This window comes from Engystomops pustulosus, chromosome 2, assembly GCF_040894005.1.
Source record: "Engystomops pustulosus chromosome 2, aEngPut4.maternal, whole genome shotgun sequence".
Classification (NCBI taxonomy): domain Eukaryota; kingdom Metazoa; phylum Chordata; class Amphibia; order Anura; family Leptodactylidae; genus Engystomops; species Engystomops pustulosus.
In genome coordinates, this window is record NC_092412.1 from 183,386,774 (window position 1) to 183,398,571 (window position 11,798).

Sequence of the window (11,798 nt, forward strand, 5' to 3'; positions counted from 1 at the left end):
TGAATCTCTCCACCAATATTTGTATAGCTTAGAAAACCCATTTAATTAGATATTAAATGTTTCCTTATACATCTAAGTGATAACTCTTTAAAAGGGTGTTTTTCATGTATTAAATTAAAAAAAAAAAATTAAAAGTACTGTATAGTTATTTTTATATACTGATCTTACAAGTTCTAGAGGTCTCATAAACAACCGTTTCTTTTTTTCCAGGTGTTGCCTTGGCATAATAAATGTCTCTACTTACCCTCGTGTTGCTTTTGTTTTTTGTTTGTGAGCTCCTATTTGTATCCCTTATCAATTAGAATTTCATCAAGATGAAAAGTAATTGGGGTGGTCGCAGAATTGGTAATGGGTTGGATGGGCCCTCACTGTTCCACATGACTGTTTGTACTCTGTAATGTATTATTATATTTGTATATGTTCCCTATGATTTGCAAACGGCTGCAGAATTTGGTGCTACATAAATAAAGATTATTATTATTATTATTATTAGGAATGTTCTGGAGAAGCAAGAAAACTTGACATGTTCATGTGATGTCACACAGGTGCATAGTGCCTTAAAACACACAGTTCTGATTACTTTGTCAAGTCTTCTTGCTTCTCCCAACATTCCTGGTATTATGCAAATAGACTTGACATGGTCATGTGATGTCACACAGGTGCACAGCTCATATCACAGTAATTAGAGCTGTGTTATATAACGAGTCATGCACCTGTGTGACATCACGTGACCATGAACAGATTTATGAACACAGGAAGTAAACAATAAAGCTTCCCATGTAAGGGCAGCAAGCAGAGATCTCAAGCTTTGAGGGATTAATACAGAAATTATATTGCAAAACTGTATAACTCTTCATTATACAAACAATGACATTTACACTAACACTTAAGTTTGGGGTCACCCAGACAATTTTCTGTTTTCCATGAATTCCATCATACGTTTTATTAAATGATTTGCAAAATGAACAGAAAATATAGTCCAGACATTGACAAGAATTGAAATGATATATATTTCAAAGAATACACTCTTTGCTGAAGTTCCAGCATTGTAGACCTTTAGCATTCTAGTTGTTGCTGAGGTAATCTGGAGAAATTTCACCCAAGCTTCAGAAGCCCCTCCAACAAGTTGGATTGACTTGATGGGTTGCGCCCTGTTTGTCATTTCATTTCGCCTCTTTACATATGTTTGCGCCTGATTTATTATACTATTGCGCCAATATGGGGGCGAATAATTGCGCAATAACACGCCAGTCCTGACCCTGCATTTGACAAAGAGCCAAGACAACAAAGACAAATGAGGTGCAAAAAGAGCTCAGTGAAGGGGTGAAATGTGATAAATGACCCCCCATTGGGTGGAGATCTGGTGACTGGGCGGCCACTCCATTACAGATAGAATACCAGCTGCATGTCCCTAATGAGTTCCTGCATAATTTTTAGATGCGCTTTGGGTCTTTGTCCTGCAGTTGGATGAAATTGGCTCCAATCAAGTGCTGTCCACAGGGTATGGCATGACATGGCGAAATAGTGTGATAGCCTTCCTTATTCAAAATCCTCTTGTACAAATTTTCCACTTTACCAGCACCAAAGCAGCCCCAGACAATCCCATTACCTCCACCATACTTTTTATATAATTGTTCTGTGGCTCACAAATGTTCTTCTGTGTGATTGGTCTGTCCATAAGTTTTTTGAATCTTCCTTTGTCCAATGTCTGTGTTCTTTTGCCCATATTAATCTTTCCCTTTTATTAGCCTGTCTCGAATATGGCTTTTTATTTTTTATTTAATGCTTAGTCATTTAATGTTGGCTTTGTTGAAAGACGTTTTCTCTCAAAAATTAGGAAATTTGTAAGTAACCCCAAACTTCTGAGCAGGGGTGTATTTGCTGAAACAACCTCTTTAACCCCTTCATGACTGCCATGCGGCTGTTTATGTTCTAATAGCACATACCTTGTGCAGATAGCAATGGTATAGACGACAAGACAGTGGCCAACTTCAAATTGATTTAGCTTCTGAACAGTGGCACCTGCAAAACACAGTTCTAGTGTCATAATAAAGAGAATGCCACCACATTGGACCATGAAAGAAACATGATCTAAAAGGTGTTTGACAACGTACCTGTAGTGGTTTATTAGGTCATTTTGTGTCAACAGGTTACCTTTAACAATGGAGAAAAAAGCTAAATCAATCTACACCATATAAAAATGTCCAACGTGTGGAAAGGTTAATGCCTGGTTTCTGCATTGCTTATGGTCAAGTCCTGGGTTTGGCCTATTTTAGTACAAGGTACATCTCCTATTTAAAAATTAGAGCTGTGGCTTTGTGTATTTGCATCACACAGTTAATGGAATTGTTATATTGTAAGAAAGAGCCTGGACTACTGGCTGCAAAACGTATTATCTTTAATGCAGAGCTTGAAGACAAACCCCAAGGATAGAGAAGATTTGGCGGAAAATAATGGAAGAAGATTAATATTTTTTTTATCCATGCAAAAGTCACCTGTGCATAAGGTGGCACAATAGGTGTTATGGTAAGTGAATTTTATAAGGAATGTTATCTGTATAATGTGAAAACGTATTTTTAATGATTATTTTTTAAATTTATGATCGTGAAAAATTGAGTCAGTTCTTTTTCCATTACCTTATTTACTACTCTGTTCAGATGGTGACCGTACAGTAACAGATAGTTACATACAAAGTCTATCCTGCCAGAGTGGAGAGAGCTGCTATTTGGAATGCAAGTCTATTTTTATATTTACGACTGGAGAACTTATATCTTGTGGATGCTAAATCACACATTCACTCTAGCAGCATATACAGTAGATGAGAAAAGACCAGTTCTAAAAATAAAATCCTAAGCTTTGCAAATAGCATTTCAGTCTTTGAGACTCTGGTGGCATTCTCAGATACTCTCTAAACATAAGTATATTCTGGGGGCATGTCTAAGGTGGGAACTACTGGTGTCTCTACTTTTAGTTACTGCTAACTGGAATAGTTTTTAGATTATTGGCGGCAACATCTTTAAAAAAAAATGTGTGTGTGTGTTTATATTTACAGGAAAGAAAAAGCCTCAATGGTCACAAAAGTAAAAATAAATAAAATTTCAATAAAAATGAACAAATAAAAGAAAGACAATGCTTTTCAATCATGCTTCAACAGAATGTTTTAAAAAAATAAAACTCATGAAATGGACATGAACATAGATTATAGTACTGTTCACTTAATATTTTATTGCACAACAGTTTGAGGCAATTACTGCGCCAACAATTTCTGTAGCTGTCAATGAGACTTCTGCACCTCCGAGACATGAGACTTCCTGGCTTTTCATGGATGCCTTACTGGACAATTGCTTTTTGACTGATCAGTGGTCAATTTAGAACCTGTTCTTTTTGTGTTCACTGACAACATTGGATCAGTAGTACAAGCCAATGTGAAAACACCCATGAGACATCTGTAGAAATCACTGAACCACGGTCATGAAAAACAACTCCAATGTGAAAGAGCCCTTACACAGATCACTTATGAAGAACTACAACCCTAGGAATGTGACATGTCTAATGATTATTTGCCTGTTTAAAATTGCCACGAATCAAATGAAAAACAAGCAGATCCTCCTTCTATTGGGTGAAAAGATCTTTTAGACTTCACATTGCTCTGTGTTGCGCTTCTATCACATAACTGTATGAGGGTGAACAATTTGTTCATTCTCAAACACCAGCAATAATTGATGCATGTAAATTAATTCAATGAGCTGGCACTGACAGAGAATAAACAGTTTTTGGCAATTTTTCTGCTGTCAGCCCATGTGACAATGGTCACTTAAGGGATAAGATTTAATGAATTAATGTATATCCATTATAATACCTTATCATTGACCTAAACCATAAAATGGAACATCATATCGACAAGTAAACATGCATGCATTCTTTAGTGCAATTGTTAAATAGTAAGAAAACTTGTTACAATAAACATTCATATTTAAAAAAAAAAATCTATCAACTCATTTCCCAGTAGTGTTTGGAAGTAGGCTATTTTGAGTGAACTGAATCAATAGTCAGCTATTCTGGCTCCTGAACGGTTCCCTATTAAATTTTTAATGGGGAGTCTCAGTCCAGTCAGACACCCCTCTTCATATCACTTTTAACCTGATTTTATTGGGTTAAAGGGGGAGTGGTTACCTGATTAGGAGCGATGTTAAGTGAGCAGACTCCTGCCATTCACATGAAAAAGCTGGTTCTTTAAAGGGCACCTACCACCACGATTCTACCTATAAAGGTAGATCGGGTGGTAGGTGGATGTAAGGGACGTGAGGAGAGCTCTTTTTAGAGCTAATCCTCATGTCCCCGCTAACTTTTAATAAACTTTATTCACCTAATATGTAAATTTACTTAAGCGGCTACTGGTGCATGGAGTAGCCGGGCACGAGGCTACACGGTGCGGCTACTCCACGCCCCAGTAGCCACGTTACTCCTCCTACCCTGTGTGTTCGGCCCGACATGCTGGTCCGCGGCTGAGCAGCCACAGCTCCGAGGCCGGAGCTACTGCGCATGCGCAGAACTCCGGCTTGTCGGATGCTGCGCGCCGCACACACAGGGTAGGAGGAGTAACGTGGCTACTGGGGCGTGGAGTAGCCGCACCGTGTAGCCTTGTGCCCGGCTACTCCACGCACCAGTAGCCGCTTAAGTAAATTTACATATTAGGGGAATAAAGTTTATTAAAAGTTAGCGGGGACATGAGGATTAGCTCTAAAAAGAGCTATCCTCACGTCCCTTACATCCACCTACCTCCCGGTCTACCTTTATAGGTAGAATCGTGGTGGTAGATTCCCTTTAAGCTGGCTCGTTTACAAACGAGCCATCACTATTCCGCAGGATTAGCTACAATTTCTGAGAATAAATTTAGTCTATAAAAACTCTGATCACATATATAACTGCAAATATCTACAGTTCTGTAGATGGGTGCCACGTTTCCAATGTTATGGATGTTAGTAGATACATCCTTGGCTACTGAACAGCAACCCTGTCATATGATAAAGGTCATTGGTAATGAACACCGACCAATGTCAGTTGTACTGGAGCTAAAGTATATAATGTAAGTACAATTACCTAGATAATATTGGCTGCAAGGGCAATCCTCTGCTCTTCGTGGATGATAGAAAACCTTTGGAGGGAGGTAAAATTCTGTGTTGCCCAACAACAGCCCAAAAACCTCACTGCTCTAGAGGAGATCTTCATGGAGGAATGGGTCTACATACCAGCAACACTGTGTGCCAACCTAATGAAAACATTTGACCTCTGTCATTGCCACCAATAGACATATAACAAATTACTGAGATGAATTTTCATTATTGACCAAATACATATTTTCCACCATAATTTGTAAATAATAAATTCTTTAAAAATCAGACAATGCCTATTCTGGATTTGTTTTCTCAATTTGCCTCTCATAGTTGAGGCCTACCTATGATGTCAATTCTGGGCTTTTCTCATCTGTTTAAGTAGGAGAACTTGCACAATTGGTGGCTGACTAAATTCTTTTTTCCCTACTGCAACTAATTGTAAACTGTAGAAGCGTACAGTAGAAACATAAATAAGTAGGGGAGCTTTACTTTAGAAAAGCAAATGGATCAAATGTAAAACTTGTTCTAAAATGTTCTTGACTGATGAATTATTGCACAAGTCAATGGCATAATGCTGTATATGCAATCTGCCAGGAGAAGCTTCACAAGGGTTGGAATGCAGATCTGACAAGCTTAGCAGAGAGATTTTGTAGGGAAAGGTTAGGAGGGTAATCTGTGACAGGTGGAGGAAGGATATCTTTCGAAAACATTAACTCCTTTTAACAAGTATAATATTCTAGATGAACTGTACTCTAATGAACATAACCGCTAAATTTAATTTTAACCATTTCCCTACCAGGCCCTTTTCCATTTCTTACTCCACTATTCCACAAGCCATTTTTTTTTTCATTTTTCCAGTTGCAGACACATACGCTTTTTATCTTTCGGACAAATTGTACTTTCTAGTGGCAGCATTTTATATTTTGTTCAGAGTACATGGAAGCTGGTAAAAAATCCAAATTTGCCAAATATCACAATTGTGCCATTTCTTACAGGCTTTATTTTTATGTCCTTTCCTGTATGGTCTATATTTATATAGATATATAAATATATACAGCTGAGTGTATGTGGGAGAGCGAGTGGGAGACGGAGAGACAGGCAGGGAGAGCTAGATATTTTTTGTTAACGATTCTATTTCTTTATAGCTACGAGCAGGTATTTACTATCATGGGCAGCACCGGAATCTACAGCTAGTATATATATGTAAAGCTGAGTGTGTATATGTCCGCTGTGGGAATGTGCACCGCTGCGTTTACAATCACCAAATTTTGCATATTCCCTCTCTGTGACTCAGGGAATGTCATAGACTAGATTTTGAATCAAAATTTTCACCCCACACTTTCCAAAATACCATATACAGGATCCATTGCCGGCGGCTGCTGCTGTGGCAGTTGGAAGCTGAGCCGTGATTGGTTGCTGTTTTGCCACAGGCCATTAATATGAGCTCTGAGGTTTGACTGGTTACTACAGGCAATGAGTATAAGACAGCTTATAAAAATTATCCAATAAGTAATGTAAACTAACAACAAGTTCGGACCTAAGATATTTACTAGCCTGGGTCCAAATTAAAAAACAATATTTTGGGACAAACGTGTTTCATTAGTATACCTACTCATACTATCTATGGGCATGCATGTTTCAACAATCAGTATTAATATATGTTAGTATCAACTATTAATAATGAAAAAAATCATGCTTATAGTTTAGGCCATTAGGGATTCTTCTGGTCTAGGGCTAGGGATTGTTGTATAATACTTTTTATATGTCTCCTCCTGTTTTTGTAAATTTGTTCAATAGCATAGGTCTCAAAGCTGGAAACATTGCAATTATGACTTTCAACAAAATGTTTGACAGCTGCAGAAACATTCTTTTTATGGTTGTTATCTTTCTTACTATTGGTAATATCTCTCAGATGTTCTGTCAATCTTTCCTTAAACTTGAGGATAGTACATCCGACGTAAGATAAATTACAGACATTACATCTGATAATATATATTACATAGTTGCTATTGCAATTAAGATGTTTTTTGCTGTTATATGAAAATGAGTTGTCAAAATTGGAAAATGTTTTAGTATTTTTGACAAAGCCACATGTTATACATGGATGGGCACCACACTTATAGAACCCCCTGGTGGTTAACCATGTTTTTTTTTTTCGTGGGATTTGTTTACAAACATGCTCGGGGTGACCAAATTTCCTATTGTTGGCAACTTTCTGGATACTATCTTGTAGCCATGCTGCAAAATATTGGCCAGTTTATCGTCTTCCATCAGGATTGGTAGATTCTTTTCTACAACATTTTTAATGTATGTGAACTGGTTATTATATTGCAGTGTTAGGTAAGGTACATTATAGCTATTATTTGACCTGCTACCATATAAAAGAGTTTCCCTGTGTTTCCCTTGCACTATGCGTTTGGCTCTTTGTAGCCAAATGCATAGGGTATTTTCTATTTTTAAGACAGGATATGATATTATCAGTCTCCACAGAGAAATAATGAGCATAACTGCAATTTCTCTTTGCCCTGGTTAGTTCCCTTACTGGAATGGACCCAAGTGTGTAGTTAGGGTGGGCACTTTTAGCATGTAAGATGGTGTTACCGGATGTTTTCTTTCTGTGTGTTTTAGTTTGGATTGTTTATTTTTCATTAATACTTAGATGCGAATCCAAAAAAATAATGTCGTTGGGGCTAACAATATGTGTAAATCGTAAGTTGAAACATTGGTACGGCAGACATATCGGAGCCCCAAATAATCAGGAGATCGTCGATGTTTCTGACGTACCAATGCAACAAATCCACAAAGGGGTTAGTGTCAACATACAAATATTTTTCTTCCCAGTAAGCCATGACCAAATTGGCCAATTCTGGAGAATATTTAGCCCACATGGAAACACTGCGGGTTTGTAGATAATACATGTTGTTAATTGTAAAGTAATTGTGGGTCAACTGGTACCATGTTAGTTCTTTAACCCCTTCCTGCCGCAGCCCTTTGTGTTTTCATTTTTCACTCCCCACCTTCAAAAAGCTATAATTTTTTATCTTCCCATGCCTGTGGGCCCACTCCATGCACCACGACCCGGAATGTGACATACTATTATGTCAGGGGTTAATAAGTAGCTTATGATTTCAATTGTAGGCACTATATTTGTTTAAATGGTGTTCAAGTGCCTCCATCGCTATGATATGAGGTATACTTGTGTAGAGGGATGTGACATCACATCCTATCCAGTGAAAATTAGGGGAACAAGTAATTTTGTCTACATCTCTAAGGACATACCGGGTATCTCGCAGATACCCCAGTATCCTTCTAACTAGGGGCTGTAACTGGAGATCTAACCATTCACAGGCTTTTTATTAAGTGAAGCAATACCTGAGATGATGGGGCACATGGGTGGTGGGTCAATACTTTTGTGAACCTTAGGTAAGGCATGCAATATCGGAAACATAGTTACTTTAAGGTATTCTCTTTCTTTTTGTGAAAAAACCCCAGCGCCACACCATCGTCCAGGATTTGTGTTAATAATTTTGCATATGGAATAGTGGAATCACCAGATAATGTAACACTCATGCTCTCTCAACAAATTTTCTATTTGTGTCAAATATAATTCAGAATCCATGACCACTACGCAGCCCCCTTATCTGACATTTTTATGACACGGGTAGTGTCCCTCTCTAGTTCTCTGAGGGCTATTTTTTGTTGCAATCACGATTATTTTGACAAGATGAATCATGCAGGTTTTTAAATTCACGTTCTATGACTTCTTGATATTTATCCATAGACCCAGTTCTTGACTGTACTGGGTGAAAGTGCGGGTTTAGTATTTTTAATTTTAATATGTTTTGATTTTGTATTTTAACCACACTATCATCCAGCTCATTCAGAGAAATGAGAGACATCTGTTCAGAAAAACAAAAGACAGATGCCAAATTAGCATCATAACAATATGTGCATTGTCATCATATGTTGAATTTGTTTGCATCGATAAATCATCAGGGGGTGAGATAAAAAATTGTCTCCCCCTGATGAACTTGTTGATGTTCTTTAATGTATTGAATAAATCAAAGTCTCTAGATGGAGAAAAACCGAGACCTAGGGATACTACTTCCCTTTGTTCTGTTGATAATGGTTTACCAGATAAGTTCAAAACATCTATTTTGGTATATGATTCTGGGTTTGTTGACTCCGCAATACCCATTGTGGGGGTGGGTAAGGACGCTTGGTTTTTCCGTCTCCCCCGTCTTGTCCTTTTTTAAAAAAATTTTTTTATTGTTTTTCGATTTGTTATAATACGAGGCTTATGACGTGGATGGATTTATATTATTTTCAGCATCCGATGGATCTTCATTGTAGTCCGATGTGTCAGCTTCGGATGATGTAAAGTTGACTTTATATGTATTTTTTCAGGATGGATTTGGGCGCTGACAGATAGTAGTCTCCCCTGCCCTTGTATTTTGTTATTCAACTCTCCATGGTTTCTGGTGTGGCTTGTGTTTGTATCTACACTTTGATATCTTGTATTTGTGTCTGTATCTCTTGGATTTTAATTTCCTCATTTTCCACTATAAGATTCATCAGCTGTAAAGAACAATAGGATAGAATTGCAATTGCAATAAAATGACACCCTCTCCATACAGCCCTTACTGCTGTACAATGTACAGTATATAGCTTGGCATAACTTTCAGGTACTTCCATGCATTTGGAAAATCCCTAAAGCTAGCATAACTCCTGCAAAATTTTCATTTTTTAAAACTGCTATTTATCATCGATTGTATATCCCTTTTCCATCTTTGTCTATTTTTGAAAAGCATAATAGTTTTAGATCACAGAACAATATGAAGGCTTATTTTACACAGGATAAATAGTAATTCCTACTGACATCTTAAAATAGTCCTTGCAATGTACTCAATGTACTATGTAACTGGAAATCATTCCCTGTTCCATTTTGACTAATTACTCCACTAGAGAACTTGAACATACAATCATCTCATCACTTGTATATCATATACTGTAACGCCATTGGTTTGAAAGATAAAGACAATCAGAATGTAGGAACAGTTCCCACAATCTCCACACGGGGGAGCCGTTCCCTTACTTTTATTTTTAATAAAAGAAAAAATATTTAATTACCATATTATTCATTGTGCGCCATTCATTACATCTTACTATATAGTTGACAAAGGGATCATATGCATTGCATAAAAAAGCACATCAGTGCATAATCAAATAAATGAAAAATGCCCCAAAACTAGATGGTACTGGCAATAGTTGAAGGAGGAAATAGTGAAATAGAAAAATCAGGGGAAGAAGTATTTTAGCCCATTTTTAGCAAGTGCCTCCTTTTTTGCCCCATTTTTAATAAGTGACCCCTTACTGTCTGCCGCCTTAGTAAATAAATAGGGAGGTTGAGAGGAGATTAGCTGTAGAGGGCTGAGATAATACTGCGCTTGCAGACAGCAGCATATTATACTTCACTGAAATGGTAGAGAGTAGTAGGAGAGTTTGTGGATATCAAGGTGTCATGGCTGTCATGTGGGTAACACTACCCCGTGGACTGGAGAGTGGTTCAAAGCAGAAGACTAGAGAAGGTGAGCAAATTGTGGTCTGTGGTTACAGGATTTGGTGGCAATAAATCAGAGACAGAAGGTAATGGTGGTGATTTTCTTAGAGAACCTGGATAAAGGCAAGATATTGCCAGCAGCAGAGGTGACATTCATTTTTATTTCAGGCAAGAGGAGTATTTTAGTTGAGGAAGAGTAATAATTTTGTAGCAAGATGACTAATCTAGTCAGTATATTACCAGCAGAGTGCGGTCCGTTTTAAAATATGGCTCACAAAGACATTAAATTCAATATTTAATCGGTGCTCATGGCTGTTATTTAATGGACCATGTGTATGTTTAATCAATCAGTAGAGAGTCCTAGTCTAAAGTTTTCAATAACCACTCCAAATATAATTCATGAGATCCATAAAAAAAAATGCCAAATGGATACAAAAAAAATATTTAAAAATTATTATAAGGAGTCAGTCTAGGGCTGATGCAGCTACGTCAGCGCTCATTCACTTCCCTGTATGAAGTCCCACCAGTCAGCACTGTGGATGGGTGGGAGTGGGGGGACTGAATAAATCATAAAACCAGTTACAAGTAACCAGGGAATGTATTTAGTATAGCCTGGTTTCCTTTCCTCCTTTAGTTTTCAGTGAAAACCTTACATAAGGGTCTGAGTTACTGTATGAAGTATGTAATAGAATGGGGGACCCCCTTCCATGCAGACATTCCATAAGATTGATTAATCAGTTGGGGTTAATTCCTTAACCCCTTATCGCCGCAGCCCTTTTTCATTTTTGCGTTTTCATTTTTCAACCCTTACCATCAAAAGTCTATAACTTTTTTATTTTTCCATGTACAGAGCTTTGTTATGGCTTATTTTCTGCATAACAAATTATACTTCAAAATGGTGGTATTTAATATTCCATTCCGAGTACTGGGAAGCGGGAAAAAAATTCCAAATGCAGTGAAATTGGTAAAAATGCATTTGTGCCGTATTCTTGTGAGCTTGGATTTTACGGATTTCACTGTGCGCCCCAAATGACATGTCTACTTTATTCTTTGGGTCGGTACGATTAAGTGGATACCAAATTTGTATAGGTTTTATAATGTTTTCATACATTTACAAAAATTAA